The sequence below is a fragment of the Equus asinus genome, chromosome 24, assembly GCF_041296235.1.
Source record: "Equus asinus isolate D_3611 breed Donkey chromosome 24, EquAss-T2T_v2, whole genome shotgun sequence".
Lineage (NCBI taxonomy): Eukaryota > Metazoa > Chordata > Mammalia > Perissodactyla > Equidae > Equus > Equus asinus.
In genome coordinates this window covers 47,565,832-47,593,562 of record NC_091813.1, presented here as the reverse complement: position 1 = coordinate 47,593,562, position 27,731 = coordinate 47,565,832, and the positions used below count along the sequence as shown (strand labels likewise).

General features: G+C 36.4%; 1 pseudogene; it reads left to right on the top strand.

The window, feature by feature from the left end:
- Positions 1–26,192, top strand: part of LOC123280375 (CWF19-like protein 1) — a 59,960-nt pseudogene extending 33,768 nt beyond the window's left edge.
- Positions 26,193–27,731: the final 1,539 nt, after the last annotated feature.

Here is a 27,731-nt window from a genome sequence, read left to right as displayed (position 1 = left end):
CCATTCTTATTGATTAAAAAGTACAAATCAAACTTGCTTAAAATGATACAGTGGCTCCGAAATTTACATGAGAAATGAATGACCTTTATTGGTGGATGCCTTGAGCCCTCTTATTTCAACGTTATTCCTTCTCTATAATTTCTTTATACTTCACCTGTTTTTTCTAAAACATAAGGGTGCAGAAAACAATCTCTAGATTTTATTAGAGAAATATTTCTGTATTAGCCAGAAGATATCTATAAGGAACAAGAAACAAGGGTAATGATAATGTTAGTCTTTCATTGTACTTTTAGACAAAATTTAAAACTCTTGCATTCCTAGGATCCTCTTTCCCTCCTTTCAAGTTATCCTTAGACTTTAGTCTTCAAAGAAGACCACACAAAAGTGCTATTTTCACAAAATATCTTCATATCACTTAGCAGTCCAGTTAAAGCATCTTGATGTCAGTAAAATTACAATTAAGTGCCTTCTCACCGTTGTTGTTTCTATTATCTCTGAGGATAGTTAGTTTAGTCAGAGTAAAATAGAGCATCAAATCAAATTCTATGTTATTGTTTATATTGCTTTATTAAACACTAAGTAAAGACTCAAGCAGAGCAGAAAGCATGAGTCGTCTCAGTCCCCTTAGATGGAAAGCAGAGAAATAGAATTCCCAAGTATAAACTTGGCTGAACCCATTTGGAAGCCCCACTTGCCTATTGCTTTAGAAATTAATGAACTGCAGATGTTACTATATTTTAACAGCTTACTGTACCCAGATCAGAGACTATGCATGGTCCCAGTAGAACAGATGTTTTGTGCAGTCAGTGGAAAATTCAATCAAATAAGCTATAATTGCAAAAGTAATTAAAGTTCATTACTTACAGTAAACACACTCAGAAAACTTCAGCACTTAAGGAAAAGTAACTTTCTTTTACCATCACATCAGACAAATTAACAATGAAATAATTTGATCACTAGGGCAAGGCAGAGGACTCTCTTCCAGTCCAGAGACAAGTAAGTATTTGCAAGGAAGTAATAAAAGTTAAATTATTCAGGGATGTTTCTTATAATAAATACTTGCGTTAACAAAATTATGGGCACAGAATATCATCAAGCACAATTGATGACAGATTTGGACATACAGTAAACTTCAGAATAGTTATATAATTTCACCAAATTGTACCACTGGGAATATTACATAAGAGGTAAAAATGTGATAGATCTTGCCAATTTCCTCCCAGCTCAATATCTGATCTTTTAGAATAGCTCTGAGGAGTGTTTGGGGAATTTTTTGTCCTCAAAAGTTCAATGAAGTGTCACCAAATAAGCATTTTATAATAGCATAACAATAGCTAACATTTTTTATCTACTTCTTTTGTACCTAGCTCTGTGCTAAGAGCTTTACAACAATCCAATGAGATCGGTTCTGTTCTTTCCCCATTTTACAGATGAAAATAATGAGATTTAGAGAAGTTAATTAACATTCAAACATCACACATAAGTGGAGACGTTGTGACAACAAACTAGGCCGTTATACTCCAGAGGCCACGCTGTTAAAAACTTGATTATGTTGCCTCAGAAAGTCGTGATATTTATTTAAACACTATCCACTTCCCATAGTTACTTGAGGGAGCTACAACATTTTTAAAAATCATGTTAGTTATGAATATCTGAAAATCCTTGAACTCGTTTACATTTTCAGCCTGTAGTGATTGTTATGTAAAGTGTCCCTTTTAATACTACTACTATTTCAACTTTCAAGATTCAAAGAGCTGCTTTATTGAACATGTTCTGTATTTGATGAATTAAGGATCTTGCTCGAATTTTTACGAACTAAAACATTTTAGGTATGTCTTCATTTACTCTTATGTTCCTTTTTAATCCTTTTTGTTAAGCCCTATTTTCTTCCCATTTATACTAATACGGAACCAGTTTACACACTTAATCAAACTATTATTATTCTTCAAATTATTCTCTGTGATTTTACAGTTCCTTCATCCCTAAGGCATGACAAATAGAATTACAAAAATTCTTTAACTTTGAGTAAGGCCAAGCTAATGTTTTCAGTTTTGTTTCTTTCCTGGTAATGCTTTTTAATCATAATAACACATTGGGTTAGGAAGTTCAAGAAAAACGCAGTTACTTCTTGGTAGAAACCTTTCCTGGGCTGTAATATGTAACACATTTAATCAAATTGTTGTTTGCATTTTTTTCTAAGCATCTCATATTTATCAACATAAAAGTTTTAAAATTTCAAATATGATTATACTAAATTTTTTTAAATGTACTAATAGCAGCAAAGTTTTTAATGGAATTTCTTGCTTTTGATGATATTGATTCTTCTTTTAGAGTTATTTCTGCACATGGTAGCTTGGTAAGTAAATACCGAATTTGAGGTATCTGCTCTCAATTACATTTTGCTAGAAATAATTTCTCCTCATTGGAGGCAATTTGCAAATCTAACAAGAGAAAAAACCAAAATGCAAGTTAAGAAAAATAGCCTGAAAAAGTAACTTCCTAAACTGTTCATATATAAAATTCTGGTTAATCCTCTGCTTCCTTAATTATGGGTCTTGGATCACTAGCTCCACAATATTAACACCAACAGGTCTATTGTTGGGGAAATCAGTAATTAAACCTCTTAAACGAGTTTCTATACCCCAGCTCTCAGTTCTTAAATTATGTTAAAATTCATTATGAATTTCCAAGAGAAAAACATGATATGAACTATTTCCCACATTCCTTTGGCCCCAGGGCCCTGTATTCATGGAACACTCCCCCATCTAACACTCTATGGAACATCCACTGGGAAACGCAGAGGTAATCAATATGTTACACAAACTACAGCTGCTAACTAGAATGATTTCTACTTATAAAATGCCTAGCAGTGGATATTTTAGGTACTATTATTATATAAGGATTTATTCTAATTAGAAAGACATTGGAGATGGTCAACAGAGATGGACATTGCTGAGGAGAGAAGAATCAGGGTGACAAGCAACACATACTATCTATTATCAATATAACCTCAAAACTTTTTATTATTATTGACTTTATTAACTTTTCTCTTGTTTTCAGATTTTTATCCCAGTATAAGCATTTGAAATCATCAAGACATTTTTTTACTAACATATAACCATTTCCACTTTGCTGTAGTGTATGTTAACACAGACATAAATGATATGTAAAAAGACTTTCCTTTCCATTAAAAGCATTTACATTGTTAAAGTACAGTGTTAATAGTATCTGTAACAAGAAGGAAAAAAAACCCTGGCTCTCTTTAAACAGAATGAGTCTCTGATTAGCTCACTGATTTTTTTTCTATCAAAAGTTATGTTTCCTAAGATTTCTTAAAAATCTGCTGAGAAACAGGGGACCTGGCAGCTTTAAAAAAAAATACATCATTATCATATATATGGAATTTGTTTATGCTATGTGACAAGCAATTAAAAACATGGACAAATGTTCATCTATTGGTCACAATATGAAGGAACTTAAGAAACATGAATTATTACAGATTTTAAATTTTTTAAATGCTAGTATTACTAGCACCTTTTCTTGTATAATATTGTAAGTGCTGCAAGGTAAAATGCCTTTTCTTGTCCAGTGGTGTCTTAGCTCCAACAAATACCATGAATTCCCAAGGTAAAATTTGATGTACCTTCTTTAAAGATATTTTTTGGCCAAAAGGAGAGATATCCAGATTTAAGGTGGGATTTGAGCAGTTTCTGAGCAGTGCCAATGACCCAAAATTTGACCCCATTGCCAATCTCTTTACCATTATAAATAGCATCATTCCTTTGGATACTGAAGAAGATTCTGTCTTGAAGCATGTGCTGTTAGAAATACAAATTCTCTGTGGTGGAAGTGACGTCAAATGATAGAAGGCAACTATGAACAAGACCTCTTGCTTAGAAAGAGTTAGAAGACAGATGGGAGGAAGGAGAAATGATCAGGCAGTAAAAAGTACAGAAGAAAAGCTTCACTTCTCAGGAAATGTCTTCCCTGTGGGCAAAAGAACTTTCCAATTGAAGAACAAATAATGGCAAATAAGATTTCAGGAAAGACACTAGAGAAGCAAAGACTGGGAACCAATGGAAAGAGTCCCATTTTTTACTTTGTCTAGCATTAGTATTCATTTTTGAACAATAAAGTTATTTTTTAATGAAATTAATTTTTTTCATTTTTAAGTTTGGGGGATTAACTTCTCAACCAAGGCAACAAAAAGTAAAGGAGAAATGAGACCACAAAGCATCCCACCTCAAACGGCCCACTCAGAGGTCAGATGCTGGGCTAATTTAGAAACCAAGACTTGACCCGTGGAGGTAGCATTGGGCTCAAACTTCAGTCTTCCCAGAACAAAGATCTGAAGGAGGGTCTCTTTGTCTGCCTACATTTACTGCAAATTCCACAAGTGCACAGATAGTAAGTGAAATGAAAGCGTATTACTAATTTTCTCAGGAATGGAAAACTCAAACAAAACACCTCTGAGTTAATGCATCAGCATTGAACACTAAAGTGAATACTGAAATCTTTACTAACACAATACTAAAGTATTAGTATAATCAGTGGGCCTCAAATAGTAAGTAATGTGGTGAACGTTTTTAAAGAAAATACTGTCACTCCTTAAGTTACTAAAGTGCTATCAGAAGAACACTTAAAAATGAGATCAATTACTCCTTTTTGCAATGTACATCTTAAACCTCCAAACATTTATTGCCATTGGTTTTCTAAATATATGAACGGTGTTAAAGAATAAAAATTCACTTTTTCTTGTTAGTTTGTAAATATATATATGTATATGTATATATATTTACTGAAATAGAAAATAACAGAGCGGCCACTGCTCACGGAACTACCACTCATGATTTTAAAGTATTATTAGTCTGCCCACATTTGACGCTAATCTTTATTTTTTATTAGATAGAATATTAAAACTAAATTCATCTTTCCCCAGCTTTATTCCCTACCCCTCCTCCCCACAGAAAACCATTAACCAGAATTCAGTGTTTATTTATATATATGTAATTATATATCTCCAAACATTTAAAAAAATAATCATATCATACTGTACATATGTGTATCCACATGTAATTTTGGTACTTTTTTATTTTACTTAAAGGATCTCATTGCTAAACATTTTTGTGCAAGTTGGATTTTTATTCAAAATTATTTTTCATGTAATCTATCCATGTTGGTACATAAGCCTACCTTATTCATTTAATCACGGCAGAGCATTCAAATTTTATGTTCAATGTGTTTATTAAAGAATTTCATTATTTTAAATGTTTTCAGCTTCTTTTTTTTCCTGCTTCCCTTTTCCCTCTCTTCCTGGCCTTTCATCCCAACACACACACACAGACAAACACACACACACACAGAGCTTTTAGGCCTCTCAAACCCCAAATTCTGTTGGGGAATGTTCTGGAATCAAGCTTCCTGGCTCTGAGTGAACGGGCTGAGATGCAGAGTGTAGACAGGAAATACCTGGACTTTTGTCAGGACCCCTTTGGGTGCAGTAATTACATATAACTCAGACATTCTTTGCAACTGAGTGTGAACATATGAGTATTTGTGGACTATGTTTGGAATGTCGTGTTAATTTCCCAAGGAGTTAACAGTTAAAATGGCACTTTAGAAACAAAACCTACCAGATAGGGTGTATGAATCTCTGACTTACCAGGGTGTTTCCATTGACAATTCTTTTCAGCTGTGCAATTTGGAAAGGAAGGTGAAAAGGAAGGATGAGCTCATCAACTCACTCAGAAAACAGCTCTCACATAAACGTTTGCTGTTGGGGTTGAGATTGTTTTGGATGAAAAAAATGCTGCAGCCTCCCTGTCCCTAGGTCCCATTTCTTCCATTTCTGGATATAGTTAGTATTACTTTCTTTTCCTTCATACACACACACATACACGATGTGTATCTACAAGGTCAAGCCACAAATCTGAATATTCAAAATAATTTAACTATATTTTAGACTAAGATTATATTTGCCCCACCTATTGTGACAAATCTGTTACTTCCACCTCATTTATGCTTCAGAACTGAATGTCAATCAATTAAAATAATTAAATGCATGGGAAAGGAGCAGCTCAAGCTCATTTTTATCCCCTTCCTTCAAAAACATCTTGATTTACTTTCTAATTACCAACAGGCTAGTGATTACATTTATGGAACCCTATGTATCATAGGGACTTTATATTGCACAATTTCTATGAGCACAACTGCACAATGGCTGCTATAAAATAAAATGAAAACAACAACAACAGAAAGCAAAAATAATTCTTGTTCTCAGAGAGTTTACTTTCTAAGGGAAATGACACAGACAGAAATAAAAGAAGCATTGACTATGAACATGTTTTAATAGGGAAGAAGGGGACATTTTACCCAGGGGGAAAGAAATGCAGCTGGAAGTTTGAAAAGAGTTCTATCAACTCTACTCATCAGGAAGCAAGTCACCAAGGACTGGACAGGATGGGAGATGTGGAATTCTAAACCTTCATTCTCCGTCCTGGCTCTACCCTTGCTGACTAGCATCATGCTGACACACAGTACGTGCCAACGAAAATGTTCTGATTTATTCTATCATCTTAAGAACATCACAGCTTCTCAGAGTCTTCATTCTTCTCCCACAAAAGGGGATAACAGAGAATTTATAAGGCTTTTGTAAAGATAAAATAAAATAATATATGTAAAAGCTTATAGAGTAAGCATTAAGGCACTAGAAATATATTGTTTATCATTCTCGGAGGAATTTAAAAATGAGTTGCAGAATTTTTAAAGCTTGTACATCACAATGTGAAGGTAACTTTTCTGTGAATAGCCTGTGGTTGGGAATAGAAAAGAAAAAAAGCTTAGCCCATTGTTATCCTCTTCCTTTGGCCTCAACCACTCCCCAGCCCACCTTCCCATCTCTCCCTGAGTGGTGAGGAGGTAGCTGACCTTCCACACTTGTGACTTCCTTTCCCATTGGTGAGTGGGACTTTCCCCAGGAGAATGTGAAGCACAGACTACCTCCATGCTCAAAAACTCACCCCAAATTGAAGCCAATCAATATCATCTCTATAGGCCCCAGCATAGTAGCCTTAGGGAGACAGATTTAACAACTGGGTTTTGTGAAGCTGTGGGAGTATCTGTGATTTCAAATGCCCATTCTAGGGCGGATCTCTTGCTAGGAATAATCGAACATCCTGGGTGTGTATTACTTGCAATTTCTGTGTTCTGTGGTAGTCTGAGGAAGTATGTCTGGAACTGGAAATAAAGCATAGCACCATAATGGAAGCAATTAAACCATAACAAGGAACCCGCTCTCACAGTTTAGACATCTGAATCACACCCTCAGAGATAACACTTATTGTCCAAGAATAGGAAGATTCTGAGCATTATGGTATTGACCAAACCTTCTGTACAAATCCTCAAAACAGGCATTGTGTGAATACAGTATGTCAGCGTACCATATTTCAGGAGCTAATCTTTTCATGATGCTCTCATTATATAGCATTTCAGTGATGGTATAAAGAGAAGAAATATGACTAAATCAAAAAGGGAGATGATGAGGATTGTCGATGGAAGAAAAAGAGAAAGAAAGAAAGGAAGGAAGGAAGAAAATGGAAGTGGGGTGGTCCCTCCTTGAAAAGGTAAAACAGATTAAGCAAAATAAAGGACAATGTGTGGTGTTCAATCCATTTTGGCAAGTTTGAGAGAGACTACTTTATTATTTTACTATTGACAGACATTTCATTAAAATGGAAATTGTGTACATAATAATAGTAACCCTCCACATATAAATCAACTTGGTTCCAGCTACTTGCCATTCTTCTCAAAGATGCCAATAAAATGCTGGGATTACAGCAAAAGTAAAACATCGATAAGGCCCTATAACTCTCCATGAGATGTATGGTTCATTCCTTACCAATCCAACTTGTTAGAATTTTTTTGATCCTTTGTTTACATTTCTTCTTCCTAATATGTACCATGCTTCAAATACATTTATCATGACATTCTGCATGGTGTCCAACACGGTCTTTGTTCCCTTCCCCTTTCCTCACATCCTTCTCTTTTCTGTGGTATCTGCCTAAAGTGTTGTGTATGTGTAGAGATCAAGGACCCGTGACATAGACTGAGTTAAGGGCTTTTCAACTTGAGTCACTTAATTAGCACAGTTTTGCTGTTGCCTCCTGAGTAAAGTACGCCTACGGATATAAAAATAATCAACTAAAAATGTTCTGGGAAATAAAACAAATTATAAATACATATAAATTTCCCAATTCTGAAAAGCCACTCTTTTGTTCACAAAATGAACACTGTCTTCAAACCGACTTATCTGTGTAAGCCTCTCTTCTGAACATCTAAGACACAAGAAAGGGATTCACATATACATAACAAGTGTTACTAGCTATGTTTTGTCCTGTAAGTCATAAAAACCATGCAATTAACATTCTTAAAAACTATGCAATTAACATTCAAAATACTAATAAGAACGCTTTGGGGCAAGTGATGGGGCTAACTGTATTCTCCAAAGAATTCTAACTTCCTGTACTTTATGTAGATTAAAAGCAATATTCTATGAAGCAGCATCTGGTAAAACGTGCAGCAGGCAGGAGGCAGTCAAAACATGGTTAGCTGATAGGCTGTGGAAGAGTCCTCCTGTGGATTATATATCGTGTCTATACTCTGAAGTCTTCAAAGGTGCTTTCTGATCATGCAACACTTGTTCCTCTTATTTTTGCAAAAAGACAAGAAGTAGGTGCATTTTGCCTCTGTTTGCAGAAGACTCAGGGACCTGGGATCACTGCGTTTCTCAGGGAATATAACTCCGTATCACTAGTGGTGGGTCAAATAATAGAACTAGGTCATTGGACAATTATAACAATAAATTTCATAATGAACTGAGTGCCTCCTTATAAATTGAAAAACAAGTGGTGAGTTCTTCTTTACAACAGAAGGACAATTGAATGGCAACTGATTAAGATAGATGGAATGATGGCGTTAGAAAATTCTCAATGGCCGCTAAAACTAAAGGATGAAAATCTGAAGTATTTCCCTACATCACCAATATTGACACAAACCATCACGTATCTTCTGATATAATTCACTGAGAAGGACACAGCATCACTTCAATGGTACTCCTGCCCAAACACTGCACAACCAGAATCTAATCACTGGGGAACTAGACAAATCCAAACTGAGGGACATTATACTCCATTACAGGCCTATACTTTTCAAAAAATATCAAGGACAAGAAACACAGAGAAAGGATGTAAAACTGTTCTAGACTAAAGGAGACTAAAAAGTATAACAATTAAATAAAATGCATTGTATTTGGATTAGATTCTATACTAGGAAAAAAAGCCATAAAGGAGATTATGGGACACTCGAAATTTGAATATGAGAATTCATTGCGATTTAGAGTATTTTATAAATGCTAAATTTCATGATTTTAATAAATACACTGAATATATTATGGTTATGAAAGAGATTTTACTTGTTCTTAGGGAATAACCATTGAATTTTTAGAGATAAAGGGGCATGATGTCTCCCATGTATTCTCAAGTGGTTCATCAAAAATACATATAGATAGGGGGTTTTGGCAGCCTGGGGTTTGCTGGTTCAGATCCCGGGTTCAGACCTACACACCAATTGTCAAGCCATGCTGTGGTAGGCGTCCCACATATAAAGTAGAGGAAGATGGGCATGGATGTTAGCTCAGGGCCAGTCTTCCTCAGCAAAAAGAGGAGGATTGGCAGCAGACATTAGCTCAGGGCTAATCTTCCTCAAAAAAAAAAGAAAAAAATACATATAGATAGATAAATAGGTAGGTAGGTAGATATAACAGAAGTTTAATTAAACAAATGGAGAAAAATAAACAATTACTAATATGGGTAAAAGGTATATTTGTGTTTGTATATGTATATATCTGTGTATAGAAATATTCTTTCAACTTCTCTGAAAATTTGAAATTACGTACAAATTAAGAAGTAATTAAAAAACACGTGCCAAACTCTGCATCCCCAAGATGCCAACAGTCCTGGTTTGGTAGCCCTCGAATTACCAACCATTCATTTTTCCCAGGACTAAGGCGCTGCCTTGGCTGAGAACTTTCATTGCTGTAACCAGGAAAGTCCCAGGCAAACCAGGGAAAACTGGTCACCTTACCCTCCCCCAACCCCCAAGCACAGGGAGGGAATTTACATGGGACATGGAATAGAGGAGTTTCCTTGCTGTTTTAAATAAAAATTATTTATGCATTTATAGAAGCATAAAATCAGTATAAGAGAGCAGGACCATTAGGACAAGAAAAGAAGTTATGAATCGTGCCACTAGAGTGTTTGGCTTGCTGGAGTAGTAAATCGTTAGAGGAAATCATGGAAATAAATATTTACTACACACCTTCCTTGTAAAGAATGACTTTTAGCCTATAAATGTGTAAGTTCAATCATCAAAAAGTACAATCAATATGCAAAATTTTTTACTTGCATGTGAGGAGATTGCCTCCTTATGTGGAAGACCAAACGAAACCGATTCCCCTCATGCTGCTGTTTAGCATCTAATGAGGGACTTCAATTTATTTCAGCTGAGATGACATCTTAGCATCCCATCCAGGGCACAGCACCATAACTGCCGTACATGATGCACTGGTTCTGAAGGGAAAAACAGATGAATAGTGTAATTGTATTTTCAAAACACTTTGCACAGCTTTGAAGCTTGGAAAGCCACTTCACTTTTTGCCAACAAATAATGCCAATTTTCCTTTGATCTTAAAAAACACAGGTTTAAAGCGAGGTTTTCAGAGATGATATATTTCAGTTGAGAACAGTTTTGGAAAATATAGGCCAAAATCTCATCATATTACTACCATAAGTTCCGCATAAACTCTCTTATAAATATGTGTTAAGCTAAATGTAAAGGGGAAATTCTGAAGGATTCTTCTGCAACCGTGTCTCAACTATCTGCCTAGAAAGTCTCTAACTTCAAAGGAAGTTAGTAAATAAGCTGCTGAGTATCGGTAGAATTTTGGCACAAATAGTTTCTCCTTGCTGGCCCACAGCTATATTTCTCAGACTTTGGAACAAAACTTAAGGAAAAGCATCCTTTATTTCTCAAACTGTAGTTTTTCTTTTGGAGATGCAACCTTGACTATAAGAAAGAAATTCGGATTTGGAATCCTAAGATTTTTTTCTGAATCTTAGTTTCAGACTCTTCTTAAGATGAAGCAGGTCCTGTGAGCCTCCGAGCCTGTCTACATAACCTGGAAATCATCATTCAATAACACTTCACCTACCCACCTCACAAAAGATATTTTAAGCATCCACTATAGAAATGTATAAGAAAGCAATTTGCAAACTTTGGTTATGGTCCTGTTGGATAATTCACGTATCACCCAAATACTGTCCTGTTAGTGTTTCATAGCAACTTCCATTCCTTAGAGTGTTTTCACTTAATTGGTCCTACCTGCAGGATAACTGTCTGTAAGAACAAAGACTAGATTGTGTGAGCTATTCATGGATGTAGCTATAAGTGGCAAACTGTCACTCTCTCCCGAGTGAAGAGGTGAGCAAATATTGCACAATAAGGGGTGAACTGGAGATCTTCAACAATACATTCCTTCCTGTAATAAGACAATTCCTGCCAGCAAAATCTTCCATCAGGGCAGCTCCAGCTCTGCTGACAGGAGCTGCAGGGTAGCTGCACTTGCAGGATCAACTCCTAGCCAAAACCTACACAACTCACCTTGTTTGCTGCCCAAAGTTCCAAACACCTGCCCTTTAGGCAGAGCAACTGGTCAGCTCTCTGAAGGAGCTCCATGTTTCTCAGCAATTCCTTGTTCAGTGTCATTGTCTTTGTACCACCTGTCCAATAAGTGTTTATTAAGCTCCTGCAATTTGCCCAATATGGTGTTTGATGCTAGGGATAAAAACGTGAAAAACAATATGGCTGTCCCTGAGAAACTTACAGGCAAGTGTTAGCCACAGACCTCACAGAACTCCAGATCCGCCTAGCTGACGTTCAGGTGACGGCCAACTCATGAGGAATCCCAGCTAAGAACAGAATTAGAAGATGAGAAGATCTCCCCAGCTGTGATCAGCATGCTAACCCAAAAGATTGTGAGCTAAATAAACGGATATGGTTTTAATTCATTAAGTTTCAGGATGGTTAGTTAAATAGCAAAGCTAGTTTATAAAATAATGATAAAGATGAAATAACTAGTGTTTGTAAGAAACTATGCTAATTATATTGCTGATGGTGACAGAAAAGGCCATTACTATGAAGCAAACGCTAAATATCATAAATGCTACATTTAGCCGGATGTTTAGACTCTTCAGCTATGCATTTTTAGCTCTCGTCTTAGCCAGCTTGGGCTGTCGTAACAAAATGCCATAGACTGGGTGGCTTGAACAAGAGAAATTTATTTTCTCACACTTCTGGAGACTGGGAAGTCCAAGATCAAGGTGCTGGCTGATTCAGTTCCTGATGAGAGCTCTCTTCCTAGCTTGCAGAGCGTCACCTTTTCACTGCGTCCTCACATGGCGCAGCGAGCTCTGGTGTCTCTTCCTGTTCTTATAAGAGCACCAGCCCTGCTGGACTGGGGTCCCATCCTTATGACCTTGTTTAGTCTCTATCACCTCCTCACAGGTCCTGTCTCCAATTACAGTCACACTGGGGTTTAGGGCTTCAACATATAAACTTGGAGGGGACAAAAAATTCAGTTCATAATACCTCAAAAACACTATCATCATTGAAATTCCTATAGAGAAATTCACCTAGTGATTGCAAGATTGAAACTCTCTAGTCCATAACTCTCTTTTCTCTGTTAAAGAATTGTTTTTGGTAACACACAGTTTCTTAGGGACACAACTTTTGCAATATTAAGCCAAACATATTACAGAAATAATTCTCTTGAAAGTTTTTGCTATCAAACCCAATATTTTATGAGAAAAATCATTACATTTGAAGAAATAACTTGAGCTTTAGGAAGTGAAGGTAGTTTTTAAATCAAGTAAGTCATGTTTGATGTTTTACTCCTTAGAAAAACAATTCTCAAAGGTGCACAAGCATCTCATTTGGCGTTTTTATTGTCTTTCTTTCTTCTCATATATTTTTATTTTTACATTTTAGAAATAAAATGTCAACTTGTGGCATTATTTGAATAAAAAATAGAAACAGTTATATTGAGTAAATGGCAAAGAATGTTTAAAGTCTATTAGGTATTTATATACTATAAGTTTATTTACCACAATGCATATAAAAAAGCATTTTCGCAAATTTTCTGTTTCTTATGGCACAATGCTAAGAAAATATTGCTGCTATACTATTTTGCATTTGAAGTGCTTTTCCTTAGGAATGAATGCTGATGTATACAATGCAGTGGCTACATCTTAAAACATAAAAGAATGGCATATTAAATTCAGTGAATATTTTTGGTGGTCTACTATTTTATTTTTTCAGATTTTTGTACCCCAACCTGAAGTCGACAGATGTAGATTATTCCTTACCCTGACGTCATAAAGAAAATTTCCTGTGTTGATAATCTTACCTTTCACAGTTAGGTCTTAAATCAACCCAGACTTTATTTTATATGTGGTGTAAAGTAGGATTTTGATTTGTTGTACTTATGGAGACATTTGGTCTGAACATTATCTATGGAAGAGATATGGAAGAGAATATTATTTATGGAAGATTAGTGGGTTCATCCTCCACTAATCTTCCATTCCATCTATCATACGTATATCTATATATACATGCATCTGCAGCTGGCCTCTCCATTTTATCTCATTAGCCTGTCCATCTCTGTACCCATGTCACATCATCTTAATTATTACAGTTTTGTAATAAGTCTTAATATCCAGTAGAGCAAGTCTTTGCCCCTAATTCTTCCTTTGCGAAACTGTCTTTAGTTATATGCATCCTCTTGAATTTACATATAAATTTTAGAATCAGCTGGTTGATTTCTATACAAAGAATGTGCCATGATTTTCACTAGGATTGCATTCAATCTATAAATCATTTAAGGAGTAAAGTCCACTAATATAATATATCTTTTCATTTATCTAGGTAGTCTTTAATGTCTTTCAATTAATTTTTAAAAATTTCCTCAGAGTTCTTGAACAAATTCTGTTATATATATTTTTATGTAGTTGATATGCATAGTATGATAAATAGCATCTTTAAATATTTTGTTTGTATTCTTACTATTTATTACGGTTATTTTACTTTATGAATTTTGTGTGTGTGCGTGTGTGTGTGTGAGGAAGATTGTTGGTGAGCTAACATCTGTGCCAATCTTCCTCTGTTTTAAGTGGGATGCCATCACAGCGTGGTTTGATGAGAAGTGGTAGGTCTGTGACCAGGAGCCGAACCTGCAAACCCCAGGCCGCCAAAGTGGAGCATGCAAACTTAACCACTATGCCACTGGGCTGGCCCCCACTATGCGGATTTTTATTTAGCAAATTTGCCTTCCTATTTTATTAATTTGTTTGTGGAATAATTTATTTGTGGGTGCTTTTGGTTATTCCTTGTACACAGTTGTATGATTTGCAAATGAGTTTTTATTCCTTTGTTCTTTCCAATCCTTATCCACTTCTTTTTCTTGTCATACTGCACTGGCTAGAAACACTGGTAAAATATTGAACAAAAGAGATAATGCTTAGAATCTCGGTCTTCTTCCCAAATTCAGAAGTAGAGCCTTCAGTGTGTTCTTACTGTGTAAAAAGTTGACTGTTGATTTTCAGTCAGATTAAGAAAGTTCCCTTCTGTTTCTAATTTGCCAAGTACATCAACATCAATGGATATTGTATTTTATCAAGTGCTTTTTCTGAAATCGTTGAGGTCTTTTAATCTTGTAATATGGCAAATTATATTAATTTACTTTTTAATATTAATACAACCTTATCTTCCTGAAATAAACCCAACTTTGTAATCGTGGATTATACCATTATGCTTTGTATATATGTTCTAAATTCTTTTTGTTAGCATATTATTATGATTTTTGCATCTATGTTTTACAAATAAAATTTGCCCATGTTTTTCTTTCCTTACTTATCCGTATTGCATTTTGGTATTAAAATTACACCAGCCTCATAAACAAATTTTTAGTGTCCTGGAAAATTATCGTTAAGACTGAAATGATTTGTTCCTTGAACACCAGTTTGAACTTGTTGGTAGAGAATCTGTGCTTGGAATTTTTTTAGTGGGGATATCTTTGACTACTGATTCAATTTTTTAGTAGTTGTAAGACAAATCAGATCTTCTAATTCTTCTTTAGATAAATTTGCTAATACATACATTTTCTGGGAATTTGTCAACTTAGTTGATATTTTTAAATTTATAGCATAAAGTTTTTATAGAACTGTCATGAATGTTAAAAATCCCAGAAATAGGGGCCGGCCCTGTGGTGCAGCGGTTAAGTGCTCATGTTCCACTTCTCGGCGGCCAGGGGTTCGCCAGTTCAGATCCCAGGTGCGGACATGGCACCGCTTGGCAAGCCATGCTGTGGTAGGCATCCCACGTATAAAGTAGAGGAATATGGGCACGGATGTTAGCTCAGAGCTGGTCTTCCTCAGCAAAAGGAGGAGGATTGGCAGTGGTTAGCTCAGGGCTGAGCTTCCTCAGAAAAAAAAAAAAAAATCCCAGAAACATCCAAAAGAGTTATAAACACACATCTAAACAATAATCTGCACAAGAACAGTCATAGTAGCTTTATTCATAATTGCCAAAACTTTGAAACAACTAAAATGTCCTTCAACAGGTGAATGGATAAACAAACTGTGGTACATCCATACAAGAGAGTAATAGTCAGCAATAAAAATGAATGAGCTACCAAGCCACAAGAAGACACAGAGGAACCTGAAATGCATATTGTTAAGTGAAAGAATTCAATCTGAAAGTCTATATACTGTATGATTCCAATCATACGATATTCTGGAAAAGGTGAAACTATGGAGACAACAAAAACATTGGTGGTTGCCAGGGGTTTGTGGGGAGGAAAGGAAGGATGGATAGGTGGGGCAGAGGGGATTTTTAGGGCAATGAAACTATTCTGGATGATACTGTAATGTGGACATATGTCATTATACATTTGCCAAAACCCAGAGAATACAGAACACAAACAGTAAATCTTAATGTAAACTACGAACTTCAGTTAACAATAACGTATCCATACGAGCTCATCAACGGTAACAAATGTTCCCACTAATGCAAGATGTTAATAATAAGGGAAACTGTGTTCAGAGGAGAGAAGGAGTGCATGGGAATTCTTTGTATTTTCCGCTCAATTTTCTGGAAACCTAAAACTGCTCAAAAAAGTAGTCTATTAATTTAAAAAATTAAGTAAATAAGCATGGTATTAATTTATCCCTTCGCATATGATATTTCTTAATTGCTTTTATAATTGCATCAAGCTTTCAACGTATTTGTCCATTACTATATTACATTTTTATAATGATGGAATCCAAAGCTAAGTCCTGGGCCTAGTTTCTTCTTTTATAAACTATGTATCATTAAAACACTGCATTTTTTCCTAAACGACTCAATTTTATAGATATATTACTTTGACAGACAGTTTTGAGAAATGCTCTCATTAGTGTAGGTTTCCTTCCTGAGTAACCATTTTTTAAAAATTAGAGCTTCATTATTGTTGGCGAGTTGTGATATTTTTCAAGGTCAATAACATTTGCTAAGCACCAGCTGCACCAATTCAGACAGGTAATTCTTAGCTTACCTCCGTGCGCGTTTGCCTAAGTTGGTCAATTTAATAAACTTATTTATTTACATAGTGGTCACATAAATCTATCAGAGCAGATATTGTACAACTTTAGATAAATTCCAAAACCCTGATTTATTGATGACATTTTCCATCATGGGGAACAGAAAAGAACAATTCAGGCAAATAAACAAAGACGTCCATCTCAGGACACACTAACTGTTCCACGCTGTGTTTCCTATTGAATGTAACCCATCTGCACAAAGATGAAGGCTTAAGTATGTGGTCCCCTGATGGCCGAGGAGAATCTGGTTGTGTTTTATTTGAGATGCCAGGTTAATACGATTTTCCTAAACTTCAGAATTCAATCCACCTTTTTTGCTTTGGCAGCTGTTTCTCCTTTGAATTCTAGAAGGTCTACAAAGTCGAAGGAAGTCAAGTTTGATTCTTTTGCAATGACTTAAGCAGAAATTTGGAAATATCAGGCTTATTTTTTGAGATTCCCTATGATTAAGCAGAACATTTATTTCCTGCTATTAGTTATAATTGTTTTTTAGTATTTGATTAGTATTATTTTCATTTGCTTATTTGATTTGCAGGAACTACATGGGTGAAGGGCACAAGAAAAATAAACGATCTTAATACATAAAGTTTGAGGATTAGAATTCCAAGCTCTTTTAATTTAGGATAAACTTGAAAGCAATTGAGTCATTCCTACTTCAAACTCCTAAATATCAGGAGCTATAATACTAACAATAATAAGTGAAGAAAATAGAGTATTTTCTTCCTCCCTTGGGGATGTGGCCATGTCTTGGACTTCATTGTATTTTTTCAGCAATCGGTCTTGGGCACAAAATTTCTTCTATATGAGTATTTGCTAGTAAAATGAGTTATCAAAGTCTGGAGCAGGTATTTTTTAACTTTTTTGAATAAAAAAAGAAATAAGGAATAGTGCAATATTCACCTTTTTAAAATGTCCTCCGGAATTCAAAATTCAATAAAAATCACATATCAATACTAGGTCAGTTGCTTAGAAAACAGCTGTGAAATTACCATGATTGAATCAATCATATCTAATCAGGAGGAGAATCCAGACCAAGTACTTTAATAGAGGACATTAATACAGGCTACTAGGTGCAAAGAATAAGAGCTGAAAGACAGTCAGGAGAGAGTGAGGACACACAGAGTTTCTCATTGACACCCAGAGATAAGCTTCAGACAAAAGTTATCTAGAGCTGGAGAGACAAATGAGATGATGCTACCAATGGCCCGAGAAAACAGAGCATCCAGACAGAAGATGGAACCACAGAGGAGCAGACGCTCACCAAAGCAGGGTCCAACTGGGAAGTGGGATCAGGGCAGGCATGTGCCCTACAGAAATTGTGGGCACAGAGAGAAGGTCTGCCAGAGAGAGGTGAATTATGGAGACTCAGTCTGTGCTAGAATTGCAGCCCAAAGCCAAGAGAGAAGGCAAAGAAGTCACTTGGCTTCCCTTCCCTAGTCCTCCAATTTCCCAGTTTTGTCTCCCTTTAGCCACATCTCTCTAGAAAATAAGTGGCAAAGGAGGTGTAGGAAATCAAGGTTGCAGGGATCAGGGCCCTGAAACACTGAACAGAAGAGCAGCAAAAGGATTTTTCTCAGTGTAAAGAAGTCATGGTTTGAGGAAATTTGGCAGAATATCCAGAAGCTTGGACTAGGAGAGAAGTAAGAAAGGTAGGGTTGGAAAGTTCTGGAATGACTCTAACAGCAACATTATAACAGACAAGAATATTCACATCATTAGTGTTTCTATTAAGTTTTATGGCAAATAACAAAAGTCTCAGGAATGTTTTAAAAATTTCTGTGAGCTCTTGAATCAGTAGGAAATCTTGTTTATGAAATTGTTGGCAAATTTCTTAAAACAGCAACCACTTATTGAATGTTTATTATGTGCCATGCATGCATTTTTCTATTTAATTCTCACAAGAACTCTATGAAGTAGATACTGTTATTTTCATTTTTCAGTTGAAAGGACGAAAACTAAAAGAGGCTCAACAATTGTCTGAGGTCACAATGGTGGTGAAGTGGGAGAGCCCCTAGGCAAAGCCAGCCTTTCTGATCTTCAAGCTCAGTCATTGATCACCGTGTAATTCTGCCCCAATCAGTGCTGGCTGAATGAGACTTCGTTATGTGTTATTCATAATCACCTTTGTGGAGCAGATGGCTCTCTCCCACTTCCACAAGGCTGGCTCACAATAATGACGGTGAAAATTACATAGGTGTTTTATATCCAACCCACACGCAGAAGATGAAATCATTCCTGCTTATGTGACCAATAATTTTTTCAAGGCTATATGTACATTTTGTATGTGTGTGAGGAACATTGGCCCTGAGCTAACATCTTTTGCCAATCTTCCTCTGTTTTATGTGGGATGCTGCCACAGCATGGCTTGATGAGTGGTGCTAGGTCTGCGACCGGGATTGGAACCTGTGAACCCTGGGCCTCCAAAGCGGAGCCTGAGAACTTAACCACTACGCCATCGGTCTGGCCCTATATGTACATTTTTAATCATCTCTTTAGTCACCTATAACTACTCTGTTCTTCTGTAAGATGGCAAAGGTACACCGAAGAAGGGAAGGAAGCATTCGTCCGCAGATAGAGATAGCAAGTCTTCTCCTCATCCAAACCAGCCTCAAACCTCCCCAGCCTCCAAGACCTTGCTGATTTTGCCCTGCCAACCCTGAAGTGGAAAAGCGTTTGCTGGTCTACATTGGCACACATTGCTACCTTGCCCTGGTCAAAGGAGGCTTATCTGATGACTGTCCTCAGCCTGCCCATGGGACACTACTAGTCATTGGTGAAGCGTTCTGCAGAGGTGGTGGAAACATTATGTTCTGTTCTAGAGAGACTATAAGAGCCATCACCTTCAGCTACAGGTCATTCCACTACACTTCTGATGACATTAAAGATGCCTTCATTTAACGACAGAAGAAATCCCAGAGAAATCCCAGAGAACTCTGCCATCAAGCGGATTGCACAGCCAGGAGCAGACTATTTTTGTGTTGAACTTGACACAGGAGAGAAGCTTTTCCACAGAATTAAAAAGAATTTTCCTTTGCAGGTTGGAAAGGAGATCCTGGACAATAAAGCCATCCTTCATATTCCTGACTGGAGACAGTGTCAGATCAGCAACGATGAGGAGAACACCCTGGTCCACCACTTCTGGAAAGACTTTGAGCCCTTTGACTTCACCCCAGACAACTAAGCGAAAGGAAAGGTGCTTTACGAACCTCACAGGAAGTAGTAGCAGCCTGTTCTTAAAGAAACTTCAGGTCTCCTCTGGGGACTGTCTCCCGCCTGTTTTTCATGCATTCTCATTGGAACCTACCTGTAGGAAGAGGACTAAGATTTTCCTTTTGGAGGAAGTCATATTCTAGGATGAAAATTCTATATTAAAAGCATGTCTGTCATCCACCTCCAAATACAGCTCATGTTTATTAATATTTTCAAAAACATTTAAAGTATCAAATAAAATTCAAGTGCTTTTCTATAAAAAAAAAAAGTGTGGTGGGTAGGGGCAACATGAACTCTGATATTTTTATTTGAGACTAAATTAGACAGATAGCTGGTTGGACGTTTAAGCCTAAAGGGCTTCAACAATTAACTAATTAATATTTTTTTATTTTTTAACTTCTGATACACTACATAGGGTATATGTGGGAGTGGGGGGTGGTGTGTGTGTGTTTAGCAGGGACGAGTGTAGCATGTTCTGCCAGAACTCTTTCTCAAAATTGTACAAGCCAATGACACTCTAGAAGCTCACTTTTAATGGGTATTGGCACTCAGAAAAATAAAATATATGCTATATAGTAATGAAATTTAACCCTAATATATTCCTATATAATGTTACCCAGGTTACAATGGACATGTTTCTCAAAGAGAAGTGCTTCAAAAAAGAAAGAGTAAAGAGAAGAGTATCCATCTTCAGCTGCATCCATTTGGGCATCATGAAAATGTATTTCCCATCTGTAGGGCCAGCACAGCAAAAAAGCATTTGTCAGGGACTCAGGTGCCCCACCTGTGTTCCTCCTTTACTCTATAACCTTGGACATGTCTCTTAGCTGCTTTCGTTCACAGTCATTTCTCCATAGTATGAGGCAATGACTTCTTGCTTTCCCTACCTCAAATATGTGTAAGGTAAGAAAATGTAAAATGTGATGGTTAATGTTAACGTACTTTGCAAACCACAAAATGCTATATTCAAGTTATAAAAATTCTTCGAAGTTTTTGTATGCTGGTCTAAATACACACACACATGTACTATAAATGCTTTCACACACACACACACACACAGAAGCCTGAGAACTAAGTGCCATGCCATGTACATGATGCACACTTTTATATTTTAGGATGTATGGATTATGAGAGGTGTTGGAGGGGTGAGAAAGGAAGATCCATAGGTGTGACAGACTGGTGCAATTGCCCTGGCCTCCATCTTACTGGGAAGCTCTCTTAGTACGTTAACGACAGAAGAAATCCCAGAGAAATCCCAGAGAACTCTGCCATCAAGCGGATTGCACAGCCAGGAGCAGACTGTGCTCCTGGCTGTGCAATCCAGCAGAGGAAGGAGAATGGTTGCCATTCACTGCTAGGAAAGGGACATGTGGCAGAAAATCAAGTTAAATCATCAAACTATATCATGGTCTCCTAAAGATTTTTCTTAGTGAAATTGGAAAAAAAATATTACCATCTCATCTTGATTTAGACAAATATGGGATGGCACCTTCTCAGATAAATTACGAAAAGAACTTTCTCATGATTGACATCTAGAAAAATAATAAGAAATATCAAAATTATCATAAAGAGTGAAACATTCACTATTATTTTAAGTAATATTTCTCTACACTAAATAATTCTGCTACTGAAAATTGGAGAGATGTGACATTTTTGATTTAGGAGATTGAATTCTAGCCAATTTACTTTCTTTTTCATCCAACACAAAAGCTTAAAATGCCCTATCCTGTGGTTGAATTATCAGACTATCTTTTCTGCAACTGTTACCAAAGAACTTTATCATTATTAATTTTGCTTATTTCCTAGGTTTTCTCTTTTTAGACATGCCAGAGATCAGCCTACCTGATTGTCTTTCTTTCAGGAACTACTTTAAGGAAAATTCCAGTCTGCTCATTTCTATGTTGGTCTTAATTTTCTTCTTGATGTCCTAAAGTTTGTCAGTTATTCTTTTCTCTCAATTCTGAAATAAAATGTCACACACCAAGTAAGGGGCATAGTACCGGAAGAAAACGGTATGCAAATATGCTTAAAATTTTGGATTTCAGAACCTCTTTTATGCGTAATAGAGCAATATAGTTTAATAGATTTGGCTACATAAAAATAATAGCTACTGATTTGGAAGTGCTGATTACCATATTTTATTCTGGTATATTCCCTAAAGCAATAGAGGTCTGCATTTGTCTTTTGTAAGCAACCTGAATTTATATTACGAATAAAAACTGGCCAACTTCTGTGCAGAATAACATGATTAACTCGGTATTGATAGCAGTTTTCTCGATAGTGGGGCTGGGAGGGTGTAAGGGCTGGCAGTAAGGCTGGGCAAAGGATAAGAGTGGCTTAGTTTCAGATGACCAGGACATTTGGGGTGAGGCACAGGTGAGCCACTATTGGTTCTAAATATAGCTCTGTCCTCTACTTAATTAGCAGAAGAAAATGCTCACAGATCATCCAATGATTTGTCAATTTTTATTTTAGGTATTATTGTGAGTTCTAATCTTTTCTATTTCTTCATAGCCATTTTTGTTGTCAGAATGATGACTAAGTATAAATTCAAACACAAATTACAGAAGAGAGAGTAAAATATTCTAGGAGAATGCAAAGTTCTAGTCATTGAGATGTGGATTTAATTATTTACCTTTAAAATAAAATTGGAAATTTAAGTCTGTGTATCAGTTGTCTACTGTGGCATTTCAAAGGAATAAAACCTAGGCTTAAAATGACATTTATGTGTTCACAATTCTGCAATTTGGGCTGTAATCCATTGGATAGTCTTTCTGCTAATGTCATCTGGGGTCACTCATATAACTGCTGGCACTGAGATCTCCTCTGGGAAGGGAGGGTCCAAAATGGTTTTACTCACATGTCTAGTGGTTATCCAATGTACCCCAATTATCCTATAGAGCAGGATATCCGAAATTTCCTATAGGGTGAAAGCAGATATCTTAAGGCCTCTTGAGGCCCAGGCATACAAACCACACTAGGTCATTCCTACCATTCTATTGGTCAAATCAAGGCACAGGCCCACCAAGATCCAAGAGGTGGGAAGATAAGTTCCACCTGTTGATGAAGTTTAAGAAATTCAATTGCAAAGGGGCATGGATACAGGGAGATACGATTCACTGAAGGGTCTTATTGCAACAATCCATCAGTCATAAAACTATTCTTTCAGAGTAACGATTATAACAAATGCTAATATGGATATATTGAAAAACTGACAAGTGGTGAGCAACTGTTCTAAATACTTAACATATGTTAATTTTCAAACTCTCTGAGATAGGTACTATTATTTTCACACTTTTATAGATGAGGAAACAAGATCACTCAGAAATAAATGTATTAAAATTATTTCAATTAAATAGTAGTAATATAATCGTGTTGCAGAATCAGACAGATACAATTAGAACAAAAAAGAGAGAGTCCAGAGTTAGGCTCAACTATATGTCAGAACTCAATCTAATACAAAGCAGATTGCTAAAATAAAGTGTACTATGCAACGAATTACTAAATTATTTGGTAATTGTTTAATAAAATGGACTATAAACAAAACAATCAGTTATTTGGAAAAAAGTAAATGCTTGATACACATCACACTCACCAAAATGAATGCAAATAGATTGAACACATATGTCTATAAATAGTATATAAGTACAAGCACAAGGATAAAGTATGAGCAAATATATTTAAAATCTTAGCGTGCCCAAGCACATTTAAATCACAAAATCTTAGGGTAAGGCTGGCTATGAAAACTAGAAAGTCAGAACAAAATTATAGATTTTATTAAATAGCAATAATAATAGCTAAGACTGCTTAAGAACTTGGGAGCAATATCCTAAATCTCTTACCCTATAACATTTAACATTCACATAAATCCAGCCTTACTCACAATTTACCTTGGAGGAAACTGAAGCATGGAGCTGCTCATTATCTGTGGCCACAGAGCTTACAAATAGACAAACAAGAATTGTAACCTCAGCATTCTGACCATAGCCTGTGCTCTGCCATAAAAATAAAAGTTTTTTTTAAAAGGCCAACAATAAAAGGAAAAATATGTTATAAAGTTGAAGACATGGAAAAATGGAAAAAGGATTTATAGTGGCGATAACAGAAGAAAGACAATATGACAAATGACAAAGAGTTCCAGCAAACAAGAGAAATACCAATAGAAAAAGTGGGCAAAAAACAGAAGTGAGAAATTCTCACAGAAAAAGAGACACAAATATTCAATAGAAACAAAAAAAATACGTTCAATAGCAGTGGTAATCAAATAAATGCAAACAAATGTAGAAATAAATTATCAACACCAATTATTATGCCTGGGAAACAGAAAATTTTGAATAATGCCCAGTGTTTATGAAATATAGAGAAAAAGCTATACACAGGCATTGATGGAGGGGGCACAAATTGGGGAGTCGTTTGACAAAATATTCCCCAAATCAGAATGATCACATTCTGAAAACTGGTAATATTTCTTGTAGAAATTTATCCTAAGGAGATACCCAGACAAATGTGCAAAGATGTACATTTATCACGTTGTTGTTTATGAAATGAAAAAAGAGAGGAATCCATTTTAAACCTCCTCAATAAGGGACTGGGTAATAAATTTTAGAACAACTATGTCATAAAATGGAATCCTGTGGAGGCATTAAAATGGATGATGTAAATCTATTCACACGAACACTGAAGGTAGTTACCCACTATCTTGTTGAATAAAAAAAGCAGGTTGTAAAACATTCTGTAACGTGTGGTCCTCTAAATGTAAAATTGTATGGTAATACACTAGAGTATGAAAGGACATTCACACTGAGGTTAATAGTGTTTGTAGCTGAGATACAGAGGAACTGGTTTTTATTCTTTATTCTTCTGTGTATTATTTAACTTTTTTACTAGAAGCATTTTCTTTGTAAAACAAAATGTTTGGCTTTCTAGAAGCAGCAGCATTAGTATATTTGATAACCCTCTCCCCAAAAAGCAATTGTAAAACTGAACAAAATTGTTAAAAACAAACATTTCAGTGCTATAATAAGTTGACTAATGAAAACAACAAATTGAGAAGCACTTATTTATGCAAAGTACCAATGCTTTGAGTAACAACAGTGGGAGTCCACCTGCAGCCTTCTGTACCTCACCTGCTTCCTACACACCCACCCACTACCCCCCCCCCCCCCCCCCCCCCGCCACGGACACACATACACACACCCAATCGGTTGACATGGTAATTTGACAAGGTTGGGCCTGTCCAGGAAAACCAACAGCTTTGCTGCCAGTGGGGCAGACTTGATTTGGAGCACAGGGCAATAACTGAGGGATGGCAGTGTCGTCAATAAAAGCAGCACACTCCTTAGGAAATGACTGAGGAAAACTTTATGCTCTACTAACCTGAGTTTGTAATCCGAGTTGAGGGAAAACCCTAGAAATGAGAGATCCATGGATGGTTTCAAGAAAAAATTGTAGCACTGTATTGTTGCATTTATAACATGCATAGACAGAATATACACCACAATAATAGCACAAAGTAGGAAGCCAACTTGTTACATTTTACTGGAATTAAGTCAGTATTTAACCTTGGCTAGACTGTGATAGTTAAGATATGTAGTGCAAACCCATTGTAACCACTAAGAAAATAACTCAAAAATTAAGAGTTAGGGGCCAACCCCGTGGCCGAGTGTTTAAGTTCGTGCACTCTGCTTAGGGGGCCCAGGGTTTCACCGGTTTGGATCCTGAGCATGGACATGGCACTGCCCATCAGGTCATGTTAAGGCAGCGTCCCATATAGCACAACCAGAGGCACTCACAACTACAATATACTACTATGTACCTGGGGGCTTTGGGGAGAAAAAAAAAAAGGATTGGCAACAGATGTTAGCACAGGTGCCAATCTTTAAAAAAAAATAGTTAAGAAACGAACAAGGAGACATTACTATCAATCTTACAGAAATGAAAAGATTTACAAGGGAGAACTATGAACAACTGTATGCTAACAAATGACATAGATTAGATGAAATGGACAAAATCCAGGAAGGACAGAACTTACTGAAACTGTCTTAGAAAGAAATAGAAGGGCCAGCACAGTGGTGAGTGGTTAAGTTTATGTGCTGTGCTTTGGCAGCCCAGAATTCGCCAGTTCAGATCCTGGGTGCAGACCTGCATACCGCTCATCAAGCCATGCTGTAGCAGCATCCCACATAGAAGAACTAAAATGACCTACAACTAGGACATACAACTATGTACTGGGGCTTTGGGGAGGGAAAAAAAGTGAGGAAGATTGCTCAGGGCCAATCTTCCTCACCAAAAAAAAAAAAAAAAAAAAAAGCATACTTTAAGGAAAAAGAAATAGAAAATCTGAATAGACCTATAATAGACAATAAACGAAGAGGTTGCAAAGATAAATATAAAACTACCCACAAAGCAAAGCCAAAGTCCACGTGGCTTCCCTAGTGCATTCCACCAAACATTTAAAGAAGAATTAATCCCAATTCTTCACAAACTCTTCCAAAAAACAGAAAGGGAGGGAATACTTCCCAACTCATTCTATGAGTCTGGTCCCATGCTAATACCAAAACGAGAAAAAGATATCACCAGAAAAGAAAACTACAGACTAATACCTCTTCAGAATACAGGTGAAAAAATCCTCAATAAAATACTGGGAAGTTGAATCCAGCAACCTATAAAACGGATTGTATACCATTACCAACTGGAATTTATTTCAGGAATGCAAGCTTTGACATCTCAAAATCAATTAGTGTAATACATCATAGCAATAGACCAAAAAAGCAAAAGTCACATGATCATCTCAAGAGATAGAGAAAACAAATTTGACAAAACTCAACATCCTTCCTGGTAAAAGCACTCACAAATTAGAAGCAGAAGGGAATTTCCTCAACCTGATTAAGGCCATCTATGAAAAATCCATAGTGCTTAATGGTCAAAGAACAAATGCTTTCCTCCTAAGATCAGAAACAAGATGAAGATGTCCTCTCTCACCAGAAAAGGTGAGTGTGTGGAGACAGAAAGTAGATTTGTAGTTTCCTCAGGCTGAGATGGGGGAGTTTAGGGGAAAATGGGAAGTGTCTGCTAGTGAGTACAGCGTTCTTTTGGGGTGATGAAAATTGATTGTGGTGATGGTTGCCCAACTTGTGACTATATCAAAAACTATTAAAGTGTACATTTCAAATGGGAGAATTGTATAGTATATGAAATATATTTTAATAAAGCTATTATTTTAAAAGTAGAAAAATAAAATGGTATATTTTATGACTACCTATGCTAGTACTTGTCAGATTTCTCTAGTGTAAAGTTACTCTTCCTCACCTCCCAACCCCAACCACACTGTTCTCTTTGGAAGGACGTCACTATGCACGGCCCTCACTTAAGGGGTGGGGAGTTAGGCTCCACCAGTGTCAGCTGGCAAACTATTTATTACCAATCTGTGCCAAGGTGGGTACTAAAATTGAGAGTAAGCATTTAGAAACTTTTATAGTAGCTTGAGTAATTTTTATCTGTTAAATGTGATAATAAAAATGTAGGACTTATGTTTAGTACATCTTTGTTGCTGTTTTTTTTCCCCTTTGCTGAGGGAGATTCACCCTGAGCTAACATCTGTGACAATCTTCCTCTATTTTGTATGTGGGTTGCTCCCACAGTCTGGCCCCCGTTGAGTGGTGTAGATCTGCACCCAGGAACCAAACTTGGGCTGCTGAAGTGGAGCATGCCAAACTTAACCACTAAGCCACCAGGGCCAGCCCCCAGTACATCTTTGTTTTATCATACTTTTCT